This window comes from Pseudophryne corroboree, unplaced genomic scaffold (genome assembly GCF_028390025.1).
Source record: "Pseudophryne corroboree isolate aPseCor3 unplaced genomic scaffold, aPseCor3.hap2 scaffold_144, whole genome shotgun sequence".
Taxonomy (NCBI): domain Eukaryota; kingdom Metazoa; phylum Chordata; class Amphibia; order Anura; family Myobatrachidae; genus Pseudophryne; species Pseudophryne corroboree.
In genome coordinates, this window is record NW_026968068.1 from 33,555 (window position 1) to 48,106 (window position 14,552).

Genomic DNA, 14,552 nt, shown 5'->3' on the forward strand with positions numbered 1-14,552 from the left:
GGTCTTTGAACCCCTGCAGACTTGTGTCTGCCGGAAAGAGAGATACAACGTAGGTTTTAAATCTAGGATCGAGCACGGTGGCCAAAATGTAGTGCTCTGATTTCAACAGATTGACCACCCGTGAATCCTGGTTAAGCGAATGAAGGGCTCCATCCACAAGTCCCACATGCCTAGCGGAATCGCTCTGTCTTAGCTCCTCCTTCAATGTCTCCAGCTTCTTCTGCAAAAGCCTGATGACGGGAATGACCTGACTCAGGCTGGCAGTGTCTGAACTGACTTCACGTGTGGCAAGTTCAAAAGGTTGCAGAACCTTGCACAACGTTGAAATCATTCTCCACTGCGCTTGAGACAGGTGCATTCCACCTCCTATATCGTGGTCAGATGTATAGGCTTGAATGGCCTTTTGCTGCTCCTCCATCCTCTGAAGCATATAGAGGGTTGAATTCCACCTCGTTTCCATTCTTGCTTCAGATGATGGCAGGGCAGGTTCAGGCGTTTTTGGTGTTGCTCCAGTCTTCTGTACGTGGTGCCTGTACGCCGAAAGTGTCCCGCAATTCTTGTGGCCACCGACAGCATCTCTTGCACGCCCCTGTCGTTTTTTAAATAATTCTGCACCACCAAATTCAAGGTATGTGCAAAACATGGGACGTGCTGGAATTTGCCCAGATATAATGCACGCACAATATTGCTGGCGTTGTCCGATGCCACAAATCCACAGGAGAGTCCAATTGGGGTAAGCCATTCTGTGATGATCTTCCTCAGTTGCCGTAAGAGGTTTTCATCTGTGTGCGTATTCTGGAAAGCGGTGATACAAAGCGTAGCCTGCCTAGGAAAGAGTTGGCGTTTGCGAGATGCTGCTACTGGTGCCGCCGCTGCTGTTCTTGCGGCGGGAGTCAATACATCTACCCAGTGGGCTGTCACAGTCATATAGTCCTGAGTCTGCCCTGCTCCACTTGTCCACATGTCCGTGGTTAAGTGGACATTGGGTACAACTGCATTTTTTAGGACACTGGTGAGTCTTTTTCTGAGGTCTGTGTACATTTTCGGTATCGCCTGCCTAGAGAAATGGAACCTAGATAGTATTTGGTACCGGGGACACAGTACCTCAATCAAGTCTATAGTTGGCTCTGAAGTAATGATGGATACCGGAACCACGTTTCTCACTGCCCAGGATGCCAAGGCCTCAGTTATCCGCTTTGCAGCAGGATGACTGCTGTGATATTTCATCTTCCTCGCAAAGGACTGTTGGACAGTCAATTGCTTGGTGGAAGTAGTAAAAGTGGTCTTACGACTTCCCCTCTGGGATGACCATCGACTCCCAGCAGCAACAACAGCAGCGCCAGCAGCAGTAGGCGTTACACTCAAGGATGCATCGGAGGAATCCCAGGCAGGAGAGAACTCGTCAGAATTGCCAGTGACATGGCCTGCAGGACTATTGGCATTCCTGGGGAAGGAGGAAATTGACACTGAGGGAGTTGGTGGGGTGGTTTGCGTGAGCTTGGTTACAAGAGGAAGGGATTTACTGGTCAGTGGACTGCTTCCGCTGTCGCCCAAAGTTTTTGAACTTGTCACTGACTTATGATGAATGCGCTGCAGGTGACGTATAAGGGAGGATGTTCCGAGGTGGTTAACGTCCTTACCCCTACTTATTACAGCTTGACAAAGGCAACACACGGCTTGACACCTGTTGTCCGCATTTCTGTTGAAATACTTCCACACCGAAGAGCTGATTTTTTTTGTATTTTCACCAGGCATGTCAATGGCCATATTCCTCCCACGGACAACAGGTGTCTCGCCGGGTGCCTGACTTAAACAAACCACCTCACCATCAGAATCCTCCTTGTCAATTTCCTCCCCAGCGCCAGCAACACCCATATTCTCCTCATCCTGGTGTACTTCAACACTGACATCTTCAATCTGACTATCAGGAACTGGACTGCGGGTGCTCCTTCCAGCACTTGCAGGGGGCGTGCAAATGGTGGAAGGTGCATGCTCTTCACGTCCAGTGTTGGGAAGGTCAGGCATCGCAACCGACACAATTGGACTCTCCTTGTGGATTTGTGATTTTGAAGAACGCACAGTTCTTTGCTGTGCTTTTGCCAGCTTAAGTCTTTTCATTTTTCTAGCGAGAGGCTGAGTGCTTCCATCCTCATGTGAAGCTGAACCACTAGCCATGAAGATAGGCCAGGGCCTCAGCCGTTCCTTGCCACTCCGTGTGGTAAATGGCATATTGGCAAGTTTACGCTTCTCCTCCGACGATTTTTATTTAGATTTTTGAGTCATTTTTTTACTGATCTTTTGTGTTTTGGATTTTACATGCTCTGTACTATGACATTGGGCATCGGCCTTGGGAGACGACGTTGATGGAATTTCATCGTCTCGGCCATGACTAGTGGCAGCAGCTTCAGCACGAGGTGGAAGTGGATCTTGATCTTTCCCTATTTTTGGAACCTCAACATTTTTGTTCTCCATATTTTAATAGGCACAACTAAAAGGCACCTCAGGTAAACAATGGAGATGGATGGATACTAGTATACTTATGGATGACGAGTGACTGACGACACAGAGGTAGCTACAGCCGTGGACTACTGTACTGCGTCTGCTAGTATAGAGATGATAATTAATGATATAAAAAAAAATATATATATAACTACTGTAGGTATATATAATATAATGACGGACCTGGTGGACACTGTCAGCAGACTGCTAAACTACTAGTATGAAGAAGATAGAAAAAAACTTCCACCACAGGTAGGTAGGTATACAATTATGGACGAGCACTGACGACACAGAGATAGCCACAGCCGTGGCCTACCGTACTGCGTCTGCTAGTATAGAGATGATAATTAATGATATAAAAAAAAATATATATAACTACTGTAGGTATATATAATATAATGACGGACCTGGTGGACACTGTCAGCAGACTGCTAAACTACTAGTATGAAGAAGATATAAAAAAAAAACCACCACAGTTAGGTATACAATTATGGACGAGTGACGACACAGAGGTAGGTACAGCCGTGGACTACCGTACTGCGTCTGCTAGTATAGATAATATACTAAATATATTACTACTGTAGGTATATAATATAATGACGGACCTGGTGGACACTGTCAGCAGACTCCTAAACTACTAGTATGAAGAAGATAGAAAAAAAAACCCCACCACAGGTAGGTATACAATTATGGACGAGCACTGACGACACAGAGGTAGGTACAGCCGTGGACTACCGTACTGCATCTGCTAGTATAGATAATATAATAAATATATTACTACTGTAGGTATATAATATAATGACGGACCTGGTGGACACTGTCAGCAGACTGCTAAACTGCTAGTATGAAGAAGATAAAAAAAAACCCCACCACAGGTAGGTAGGTATACAATTATGGACGAGCACTGACGACACAGAGATAGCCACAGCCGTGGACTACCGTACTGCGTCTGCTAGTATAGATAATATAATAAATATATTACTACTGTAGGTATATAATATAATGATGGACCTGGTGGACACTGTCAGTAGACTCCTAAACTACTAGTATGAAGAAGATAGAAAAAAAAAAACCACCACAGGTAGGTAGGTATACAATTATGGACGAGCACTGACGACACAGAGATAGCCACAGCCGTGGACTACCGTACTGCGTCTGCTAATATAGAGATGATAAAGATGAAAAAAAATATATAACACTACTGCAGGTAAATATTTATATAATATATGTATGACGGACCTGCTGGACACTGTCAGCAGAATGCATTTATAGAATTAAAAAAAACACCACAGGAGTGTTTAACTTTTTCAGGCAGACAATATACTGGTGGTCACACTGGCAGCAAAAGTGTGCACTGTACTCCTGCTATAACTGCTCCCCAGTCTCCCCCACAATTAAGCTGTGTGAGCAGTGAGCACTCAGCACAGTCAGATATACATAGATGATATATCATGCAGCACACTGAGGCTGAGCACAGATATGGTATGTGTATCGTTTTTTTTCAGGCAGAGAACGGATTATAAATAATAAAACTGGTGGTCACTATCAGCAAAACTCTGCACTACTGAGTACTCCTGACAAGTTCAACTGCTCCCCAAATTAGTAGTAAATCAAATGTCACTCGTCTCTATCTTCTAATCTAAACGGAGAGGACGCCAGCCACGTCCTCTCCCTATCAATCTCAATGCACGTGTGAAAATGGCGGCGACGCGCGGCTCCTTATATAGAATCCAAGTCTCGTGAGAATCCGACAGCGGGATGATGACGTTCGGGCGCGCTCGGGTTAACCGAGCAAGGCGAGAGGATCCGAGTCTGCTCGGACCCGAGCAAAAAAGGGTGAAGCTCGGGCGGGTTCGGATTCCGAGGAACCGAACCCGCTCATCTCTTATGGCCACCCAGCATGACGCCTCCCTTCTTGACCATGCTGTAATTGCAGTCGCACTGCAGTTCAGCGTGATCATAAAAAATGGTGTAGCCTCCTGCTGGTGCAGACTGTATGTGCGCGCAGGAAGCCGCCACCATTTTTGTGATCACAGCGGCTGAATGTGATGTCATACAGCTGCTGTGACCACGCCCCCTGTGTCTCCTCCATTGCAGACCCCATTTTGAAGCCTTGCCCCCGCACCGCTCCATCCCTGACTTGGAAATGGAGTGTTGCTGACCCCCCTCTCCCCCCCTGCCCCGATTGACAGGCAGAGGCGATCGCATTCTCTGTGGGGTGCTGCAGAAAATGCAGGCACATGCGTATGCTCTTAGCAATTTTTGCAGTTGGATCACTTATTGTGATTGCAATCCAACCTGAATCAGGCCCTATTACCTATCACAATGCGCTGCGGGCAGTACAAAATTGGTTTAATATAGGAGAAAACCCCCCAGACCTGTGCTCCTTAACTGTACCTGGTGGCTAGTGGAGCGGCTGCCCAGTAATCAGTGTCCACGCCAGTGCGCACACGGTCCACCCCCTACGGCCACGCTCCCCTTCATCAGCGGCCTCGTGATCCGGAAGGGCGGTGTGTGTGTGACTGACCTTAGGAAGAATCCGGAGCCTCCGCTGCAGTGACCCAGCAACCAGGGCACGGGAGTATACAGTGCCGCTGGGAGTGATGAAGCTGCAGTAAAGATGTCTATTAGACCTAGCCTGCTGCAGCCCTTGTAGATTCTCATAAAACAAGTTCTTCTTTTCTTGTCAAAATGAATAGCTAAGAATTGGCTTCCTGAGGCAGGCCCCTGTTAAGTGGCCTGCTACTGAAGGCACCAACTACAAACTGAGCTCCCTGTTCATGGAAGCGGGGTTATAGAGGAGGATGCGCTGAGCATCTTGGGAACAGTCAAAAGCTTTGAGTCGGTTGGTGCCTCAGATCAAGATCCTACTCTACACCCCAATGTGAATCCTTGTGGAGTCCTGTGTACCCCACAGAAGAAATTAATGTGTCACACCCATTGGCATCAACCTTAGAATAGCTGCTGATGGGCACAATTGAGAAAGGAAGGGGGGGGGGGGACATTTGAATCCAGCACATAGATGCAATTCAAATATGTAATTTGTACCTTCCTATTTTAAAATATAATGGATGAACTTCACCCTGTGAGAACAATCTTCATGATCAAGAGATCTCATATGCAAAATAAGTATGAGTTGGGATAGGGCTGGGGAGGGTGGCTGCTCGGGCAGCCCCTCCCCCATCAAGTTAAGGAGATTCAACTGAGGAAGCACAAGGGAACTCTCGTCTGGGGACAACAACTGCAGGGAGACCACATCTTTTCAGATGAACATGGGAGGGCGGAAGGCTGCCTAATACTGAAGCACCATCAAATATCAAACCATATGCAACAACTAGTACAAGCATTCCTGGGGGAAGGTCTGCAGCAGACGGATTTGCATACGGTGATGTCATCCAAGCAGTGGGCCAAAGTTGGCTGGAACCCTCATCTGCATATGAAAAGAGAAAAGGGGCATGCAGGGCATGGCGGCCTTTTGCGGTGCTTGGATGACCCCTAGTTCGCATTAAACACCCCCACCCTCCTTTGGTGTGGGGCTCATGTTGGCTATGCCCCAGCCCCTGAAGCATTCAAGCTGATTTCTTGCAGCAGCTGGGCACTGTAACAGCTCCAGAGCTGCTCTGTAAGGCAACTAAAAGGGTGTGGGCCCTGCAGCACTACCTGTAGTTCGCATTGTGCGTTGGAAGGCACAAAGTAAGCAGACGGGAGAAGTCAGGATAGTGCGCAAGGGCATAGAAGGGAGTGGCTCCAGAAAAGAGAAGTGGAAACAGACAGCAAACTAGGCTGGAGAGAGACCTGAGACAAAGAGATCTGAATTATACGAGAGCCGACCAGGGGAAACACAAATTATGCAATCAAGTTTCCCACATTTGGGGAAATCACAGGAGCAGCACACCCAGAGTGCAATGGGTGAGCCTTGCCCTGGGAGAAGCACCTTCATGATCATAGTATCTCACCTGGCAGGTAAGTAGGAGTTGGGCTAGAGCTGGGGAGGGTCACTGCTCGGGCACCCCCCTGTCAAGTGAAGGAGATCCAACTGAGGCAGCACAAGGGAACTCTCGAAAGAAGAACAAGGCTAGAGGAATATATGAGACAAAGAAATCTGACTTTTACCAGAGCTGACCAGAGGAAAACACAAACACAGTCCCCCACTACCACAAAAAATGCAGGCGAGTTTCCCACATTTGGGGAAATCACAGGGGTCAGCATACCCAGAATGCAATGAATGAACCTCACCCTGGGTGAACAATCTTCATGACCATGGTGTCTCCTATGCAAAATAAGTATGATTTGGGATAGGGCTGGGAGGGCCGCTGCTCAGGCACATCTCTGTCAAGTAAAGGAGATTCAACTGAGGCAGCACAAGGGAACTCTCATCTGGGGACAACAACTGCAGGGAGAACACATATTTTCAGATGAACATGGGAGGGCAGAAGGCTGCCTAATACTGAAGCACCCCCAAACAACAAACCAAATGCAACAACTAGTGCAAGCATTCCTGGGGCAAGGCCTGCAGCAGATGGATTTGCATATGGTGATGTCATCCAAGCAGTGGGTCAAAGTTGGCTTCAACCCTCATCTGCATATGAAAAGAGAAAAGGGGCGTGCAGGGCATGGCGGCCTTTTGCGGTGCTTGGATTACCCCTAGTTCGCATTAAACACCCCCACCCACCTTTGGTGTGGGGCTCATGTTGGCCATGCCCCATCCCCTGAAGCATTCAAGCTGATTTCTTGCAGCAGCTGGGCACTGTAACAGCTCCAGAGCTGCTCTTTAAGGCAAGTAAAAGATTGTGTGGGCCCTGCAGCACTACCTGTAGTTTGCATTGTGCATTGGAAGGCACAAAGTAAGCAGACGGGAGGAGAAGTCAGGATAGTGCACAAGGGTATAGAAGGGAGGGGCTCAAGATAAAAGAAGTGGAAACAGACAGCAAACTAGGCTGGAGAAAGACCTGAGACAAAGAGATCTGAATTATACGAGAGCCGACCAGAGGAAACACAAATTATGCAGTCAAGTGTCCCACATTTGGGGAAATCGTAGGAGCAGCACACCCAGAGTGCAATGGGTGAGCCTTGCCCTGGGAGAAGCACCTTCCTGATCATAGTATCTCACCTGGCAGGTAAGTAGGAGTTGGGCTAGAGCTGGGGAGGGTCGCTGCTCGGGCACCCCCCTGTCAAGTGAAGGAGATCCACCTGAGGCAGCACAAGGGAACTCTCGAAAGAAGAACAAGGCTAGAGGAAAATCTGAGACAAAGAAATCTGAGTTTTAACAGAGCTGACCAGAGGAAAGCACAAACACAGTCCCCCACTACCACAAATAATGCAGTCGAGTTTCCCACATTTGGGTAAATCACAGGGGTCAGCATACCCAAAATGCAATGAATGAACCTCACCCTGGGAGAACAATCTTCATGACCATGGTATCTCCTATGCAAAATAAGTATGATTTGGGATAGGGCTGGGGAGGGCCGCTGCTCATGCACATCTCTGTCAAGTAAAGGAGATTCAACTGAGGCAGCACAAGGGAACTCTCATCTGGGGACAACAACTGCAGGGAGAACACATATTTTCAGATGAACATGGGAGGGCAGAAGGCTGCCTAATACTGAAGCACCCCCAAACAACAAACCAAATGCAACAACTAGTGCAAGCATTCCTGGGGGAAGTTCTGCAGAAGACGGATTTGCATACGGTGATGTCATCCAAGCAGTGGGCCAAAGTTGGCTGGAACCCTCATCTGCATATGAAAAGAGAAAAGGGGTATGCAGGGCATGGCGGCCTTTTGCGGCGCTTGGATGACCCTTAGTTCGCATTAAACACCCCCACCCTCCTTCGGTGTGGGGCTCATGTTGGCCATGCCCCATCCCCTGAAGCATTCAAGCTGATTTCTTGCAGCAGCTTGGCACTGTATCAGCTCCAGAGCTGCTCTGTAAGGCAAGTAAAAGGGTGTGGGCCCTGCAGCACTACCTGTAGTTTGCATTGTGCATTGGAAGGCACAAAGTAAGCAGACAGGAGGAGAAGTCAGGATAGTGCACAAGGGTATAAAAGCGAGTTTCCCACATTTGGGAAAATCACAGGGGTCAGCATACCCAGAATGCAATGAATGAACCTCACCCTGGGAGAACAATCTTCATGACCATGGTATCTCCTATGCAAAATAAGTATGATTTGGGATAGGGCTGGGGAGGGCCGCTGCTCAGGCACATCTCTGTCAAGTAAAGGAGATTCAACTGAGGCAGCACAAGGGAACTCTCATCTGGGGACAACAACTGCAGGGAGAACACATATTTTCAGATAAAAATCTTGGTCATGCTCTGGTTTCTCTTCAGAACGAACAAATCTTTCGCCTTTTATTAAAGATTTCCGTGGAGAGGAGCAAAACCGAGTTTTATCTAAATTTTTGCATGCCCCATCTTTTTGGGGTTTCTTTTATCGGTTAAAAGATAGAATGAGTGTGCTTTAATGTAAGCTCATTTGCATAGAAATGACAGTAAATGTTTGTTTCTTTTCAAACAGAACTTTCTTGACCATGCTACTTGCTTGAAAGATCTGGGAGCACATGGAATACAGTACAAACCATGCTTATAGCAAGGAGAAGCCAGGTGAGAAATCTGCTTACTTTCAAGTTGGGCGCTCACTTTGATCTGAATGAGGACTGCTGGCACAGCATTTAGGCGACAGGTGGAATCTTGGTCATGCTCTGGTTTCTCTTCAGAACGAACAAATCTTTCGCCTTTTATTAAAGATTTCTGTGGAGAGGAGCAAAACTGAGTTTTATCTCAATTTTTGCATGCCCCATATTATTGGGGTTTCTTTTATCAGTTTCTTGTTAGCTTTAATGTAAGTTTATTTGCATAACAATGACTATAAATGTCTGTTTCTTTTCAAGCAGAACTTTCTTGACCATTCTAATTGCTTGAAAGATCTGGGAGCACATGGAAAAGAGTACAAACCATGCTTATAGCAAGGGGAAGCCTGGTGAGAAATCTGCTTTCTTTCTTTCAAATTGGGTGCTCACTTTGCGCTGAATGAGGACTGCTGGCATGGCACTCAGGCGACAGGTGGAATCTTAGTCATACTCTGGTTTCTCTTCAAAACGAACAGATCTTTCGCCTTTTACTAAAGATTTCCGTGGAGAGGAGCAAAACTGAGTTTTATCTCAATTTTTGCATGCTCCGTCTTATTGGGGTTTCTTTTATCGGTTTAAAGATAGAACGAGTGTGCTTTAATGTAAGCTCATTTGCATAGAAATGACAGTAAATGTTTGTTTCTTTTCAAACAGAACTTTCTTGACTATACTAAATGCTTGAAAGATCTGGGAGCACATGGAAAAGAGTACAAACCATGTTTATAGCAAGGGGAAGCCTGGTGAGAAATCTGCTTTCTTTCTTTCAAATTGGGTGCTCACTTTGAGCTGAATGAGGACTGCTGGCATGGCACTCAGGCGACAGGTGGAATCTTGGTCATGTTCTGGTTTCTCTTCAGAACGAACAAATCTTTCGCCTTTTACTAAAGATTCCCGTGGAGAGGAGCAAAACTGAGTTTTATCTCAATTTTTGCATGCCCCATCTTATTGGGATTTTATTTTATCGGTTTAAAGATAGAACGAGTGTGCTTTAATGTAAGCTCATTTGCATAGAAATGACAGTAAATGTTTGTTTCTTTTCAAACAGAACTTTCTTGACCACACTAATTGCTTGAAAGATCTGGGAGCACATGGAAAAGAGTACAAACCATGTTTATAGCAAGGGGAAGCCTGGTGAGAAATCTGCTTTCTTTCTTTCAAATTGGGTGCTCACTTTGAGCTGAATGAGGATTGCTGGCATGGCACTCAGGCGACAGGTGGAATCTTGGTCATGCTCTGGTTTCTCTTCAAAACGAACAGATCTTTCGCCTTTTACTAAAGATTTCCGTGGAGAGGAGCAAAACTGAGTTTTATCTCAATTTTTGCATGCTCCGTCTTATTGGGGTTTCTTTTATCGGTTTAAAGATAGAACGAGTGTGCTTTAATGTAAGCTCATTTGCATAGAAATGACAGTAAATGTTTGTTTCTTTTCAAACAGAACTTTCTTGACTATACTAATTGCTTGAAAGATCTGGGAGCACATAGAAAAGAGTACAAACCATGTTTATAGCAAGGGGAAGCCTGGTGAGAAATCTGCTTTCTTTCATTCAAATTGGGTGCTCACTTTCAGCTGAATGAGAACTGCTGGCATGGCACTCAGGCGACAGGTGGCATCTTGGTCATGCTCTGGTTTCTCTTCAGAACTAACAAATATTTCGCCTTTTATTAAAGATTTCCGTGGAGAGGAGCAAAACTGAGTTTTATCTCAATTTTTGCATGCCCCATATTATTGGGGTTTCTTTTATCAGTTTAAAGACAGAACGAGTGTGCTTTCTTGTTAGCTTTAATGTAAGTTTATTTGCATAACAATGACAGTAAATGTTGTTTCTTTTCAAACAGAACTTTCTTGACCATGCTACTTGCTTAAAGGTCTGGGAGCACATGGAAAACAGTACAAACCATGCAGTATCACAAGAGCCTTTATTTGATCTTTCATGAAGATAGAGCAGAATTGAGGACACGTCAACAATTTCTGCCGAAGGTGGTTCATCTTTCCACATGGTGCCTTTGGCCACTGACACCTTCGTTGAGTCAAAGTCTCTGGCTGTGGTCAGAACTTTGAAAATGTATGTCACCAGAACGGTTCAGATTAGGAAAACAGAGGCTCTGTTTGTCCTGTATGCTCCCAACAGGATTTGGTGTCCTGCTTCCATGCAGACCATTATGCGCTGGATCTGTGGTAAGATTCAGCATGCTCGTTCCACGGCAGGATTGCCGTTACTGAAGTAGGTGAAGACCCATTCTACTAGAAAGGTGGGTTCATCCTTGGCAGCTGGTCGGGGAGTCTCGGCATTGCAACTTTGCCGAGCAGCTATTTAGTAAACACTTTTGCTAAGTTTTACAAGTTTGATACCTTGGCTGATGATAACCTTAAGTTGGGTCATTCGGTGCTGCAGAGTCGTACGCACTCTCCCACCCGTTCAAGAGCTTTGGTATAACCCCATGGTTCTTAATGTGACCCCAGCATCCTCTAGGTCGTATGAGAAAATAGGATTTTAATACCTACCGGTAAATCCTTTTCTCTTAGTCTGTAGAGGATGCTGGGCACCCGTCCCAGTCCATACTGTGTCTGCAGTTATTACTTGTGGTTATACACATGTTGTGTTATGGTTCTGGTCAGCTTTTTGCTGCAATTGTTCATGCCGTTGGCTTGTGTTCTGTTGAATGCCACGTTCTGCGGCATGTTTAAGGTGTGAGCTGGTAAGATGCTCACCTTAGTTTAACAATAAATCCTTTCCTCGAAATGTCCGTCTCCCTGGGCACAGTTCCTATAACTGGAGTCTGGAGGAGGGGCATAGAGGGAGGAGCCAGTTCACACCCTTTGAAAGTCTTAAAGTGCCCATGTCTCTTGCGGATCCCGTCTATACCCCATGGTTCTTAATGTGACCCCAGCATCCTCTACGGACTAAGAGAAAATAATGCCCTTGCGCACTATCCTGACTTCTCCTCCCGTCTGCTTACTTTGTGCCTTCCAACGCACAATGCGAACTACAGGTGGTGCTGCAGGGCCCACACCCTTTTACTTGCCTTACAGAACAGCTCTGGAGCTGTTACAGTGCCCAGCTGCTGCAAGAAATCAGCTTGAATGCTTCAGGGGATGGGGCATGGCCAACATGAGCCCCACACCAAAGGAGGGTGGGGGTGTTTAATGTGAACTAGGGGTCATCCAAGCACTGCAAAAGGCCGCCATGCCCTGCATGCCCCTTTTCTCTTTTCATATGCAGATGAGGGTTCCAGTCAACTTTGGCCCACTGCTTGGATAACATCACCGTATGCAAATCCGTCTGCTGCAGACCTTCCCCCAGGAATGCTTGTACTAGTTGTTGCATATGGTGCTTCAGTATTAGGCAGCCTTCCGCCCTCCCATGTTCATCTGAAAAGATGTGGTCTCCCTGCAGTTGTTGTCCCCAGACGAGAGTTCCCTTGTGCTTCCTCAGTTGAATCTCCTTAACTTGACGGGGGAGGTGCTGCCCGAGCAGCCCTCCCCAGCCCTATCCCAACTCATATTTATTTTGCATATGAGATCTCTTGATCATGAAGATTGTTCTCACAGGGTGAGGTTCATCCATTATATTTTAAAATAGGAAGGTACGAATTACATATTTGAATTGCATCTATGTGCTGGATTCAAATGTCCCCCCCCCTTCCTTTCTCAATTGTGCCCGTCAGCAGCTATTCTAAGGTTGCTGCCAATGGGTGTGACACATTAATTTTAGTGGAGGAAAGTGCAGTGCACCAAAACATAAGCTGACACAATCATGGAGAATGCGCCAGCATATATGCTCTTCTATCTATATTTTGCAAACCTGCTCTTGTCCCCTCCAGCTGCTCTATGTAGATTTAACGTCTGGCAAGGTGCATAACCCACTGACAAGCAGGAACACTCCTGCATGAGTTTTCTCTCTCACTAGCTGGATGATACACAATCATTTGCATGCGCTCCACTTCCGACACACCACCCACCCAACCACCCAGTCACCAGAGCCACCCACAAGCCAACTGGCTCCGTGATTTAATTTGCACAGTGTAGTCATCCAGGCAGCATGTCCTTCTCAATGGAAGGATCTCTGGTTCCATGGAATCTTCCGCATTGGAATGCTGCGGAACAAAAAGGATTTAAATATTCAGCTTGCTAGCATTCAATGTACCTGCGGCTTGGCTCTAGCACATGGGTCTTCATCCTGTGGCCCTCCAGCTGCTGTGAAACTACACATCCCAGCATGCCCTGCCACAGTTTTGCTATTAAGGTATGCTAAAACTGAGGCAGGGCATGCTGGGATGTGTAGTTCCACAGCAGCTGGAGGGTCGCAGGTTGAAGACCCATGTTTTAGCATGCCTGTTCTATGATGCATGTTCCATGATGTCACAATCAGCTTGGAATGGGGTGTCTAGCAGGCATTTGCTGACAGCCACTTGAGGGAGACACACATCAGGAGATGCAGCATATCGGAGGTCTTCGATGCCTTTCCAGCAAATGCACACCACCTGCTGCTGGTCTGGACACAAAACAATGCCCACAATCGAAGTCCCAAAATGCCCAACTACAGGATTCATGTAAGTAGTGAATTTAGGAATGAATTTAGAAGTAGGAAATTAAGTTAGTTCACAAGTACATTCAAATTCAGATCTAAAGACTAAACACAAAACACAAAATAAGACTCCACAGAGCAATTATCAGGTGTCTTTATTAATTGTTGCATTTAAAAAATCAAGCAATTAGGGAGCACAATGTTGCGACAATGTAACCCTATTTGCAAAATAGTACTAAATAAGTTTGTCGATGTAAGACATTTGCAAAGGCGCAAACAAAACACGCTGGAAAATGCAACTGAATCTGTTTTTGGAGGTTAGAAAAGATGCAGGATCAAGTAGCTCCATGGGTAGGGTGTTTGATTAGAATTCAACAGGTTATAGGTTTGAATCCTGGGTATGATAGTTTGAGGTGTTATTTAATAAAGCATGTTTATATATTAGTCACACATGGCTTACTTGTACAAATGGCATGTCACCAGTTAGTGCTGACTGCTGATATGCCATTTGCACTAAAACAAATTAAAATGGTAAAAGTTATTGTACTTTAAGTAAAAATAAAAGCTAAAATATCAATCCCAGTTTTGGATTACTTTAATGAACAAAAAAAAAATGCATATAGCAAAGGATAGTTTCAATCTGCCTACCTCTGGGTTATGGACCCAGCATGCTTCCATTACAGTACTCTGCTGCACATGTAAGTGCAAGAGATCCTGAAGCACTCACTCATCATGGGAAAGTACCAATGTGTTTCTTCATTGGTTGATGGAAGAAACATCTTACAAAAACTCTCCACATTATTGACTTTTTAAAATGTTTCTAGGAATCGTTCTAGATGAATGCTTATTAGCCTTTGTCAGTATGGACTTTTACAAAGTGTTGCTGTGGCGCAATCAGTTAC

The 14,552-nt window shown here is 45.9% G+C and overlaps 10 non-coding genes and 1 pseudogene across 10 annotated transcripts; 6 read left to right on the forward strand and 5 right to left on the reverse strand.

Annotated features, from left to right (window-relative positions):
• Positions 1–6,307: 6,307 nt before the first annotated feature.
• On the reverse strand, positions 6,308–6,470 carry LOC134997375 (U1 spliceosomal RNA). The gene has a single exon (XR_010199899.1). It is a non-coding gene; the product is annotated as a U1 spliceosomal RNA (small nuclear RNA).
• A 152-nt stretch (positions 6,471–6,622) lies between these two features.
• LOC134997150 (U1 spliceosomal RNA) lies at positions 6,623–6,786 on the reverse strand. Its single transcript, XR_010199701.1, has one exon. It is a non-coding gene; the product is annotated as a U1 spliceosomal RNA (small nuclear RNA).
• Positions 6,787–7,461: 675 nt separating this feature from the next.
• LOC134997267 (U1 spliceosomal RNA) lies at positions 7,462–7,624 on the reverse strand. The gene has a single exon (XR_010199812.1). It is a non-coding gene; the product is annotated as a U1 spliceosomal RNA (small nuclear RNA).
• Positions 7,625–7,776: 152 nt separating this feature from the next.
• LOC134997067 (U1 spliceosomal RNA) lies at positions 7,777–7,940 on the reverse strand. Its single transcript, XR_010199621.1, has one exon. It is a non-coding gene; the product is annotated as a U1 spliceosomal RNA (small nuclear RNA).
• Positions 7,941–8,533: 593 nt separating this feature from the next.
• LOC134997460 (U1 spliceosomal RNA) lies at positions 8,534–8,661 on the reverse strand (annotated as a pseudogene).
• Positions 8,662–8,805: 144 nt separating this feature from the next.
• LOC134996919 (U5 spliceosomal RNA) lies at positions 8,806–8,921 on the forward strand. The gene has a single exon (XR_010199479.1). It is a non-coding gene; the product is annotated as a U5 spliceosomal RNA (small nuclear RNA).
• A 270-nt stretch (positions 8,922–9,191) lies between these two features.
• Positions 9,192–9,307, forward strand: LOC134996929 (U5 spliceosomal RNA). The gene has a single exon (XR_010199489.1). It is a non-coding gene; the product is annotated as a U5 spliceosomal RNA (small nuclear RNA).
• Positions 9,308–9,571: 264 nt separating this feature from the next.
• Positions 9,572–9,687, forward strand: LOC134996885 (U5 spliceosomal RNA). Its single transcript, XR_010199446.1, has one exon. It is a non-coding gene; the product is annotated as a U5 spliceosomal RNA (small nuclear RNA).
• A 274-nt stretch (positions 9,688–9,961) lies between these two features.
• On the forward strand, positions 9,962–10,077 carry LOC134996937 (U5 spliceosomal RNA). Its single transcript, XR_010199496.1, has one exon. It is a non-coding gene; the product is annotated as a U5 spliceosomal RNA (small nuclear RNA).
• A 275-nt stretch (positions 10,078–10,352) lies between these two features.
• Positions 10,353–10,468, forward strand: LOC134996913 (U5 spliceosomal RNA). The gene has a single exon (XR_010199473.1). It is a non-coding gene; the product is annotated as a U5 spliceosomal RNA (small nuclear RNA).
• A 274-nt stretch (positions 10,469–10,742) lies between these two features.
• LOC134996944 (U5 spliceosomal RNA) lies at positions 10,743–10,858 on the forward strand. The gene has a single exon (XR_010199503.1). It is a non-coding gene; the product is annotated as a U5 spliceosomal RNA (small nuclear RNA).
• Positions 10,859–14,552: the final 3,694 nt, after the last annotated feature.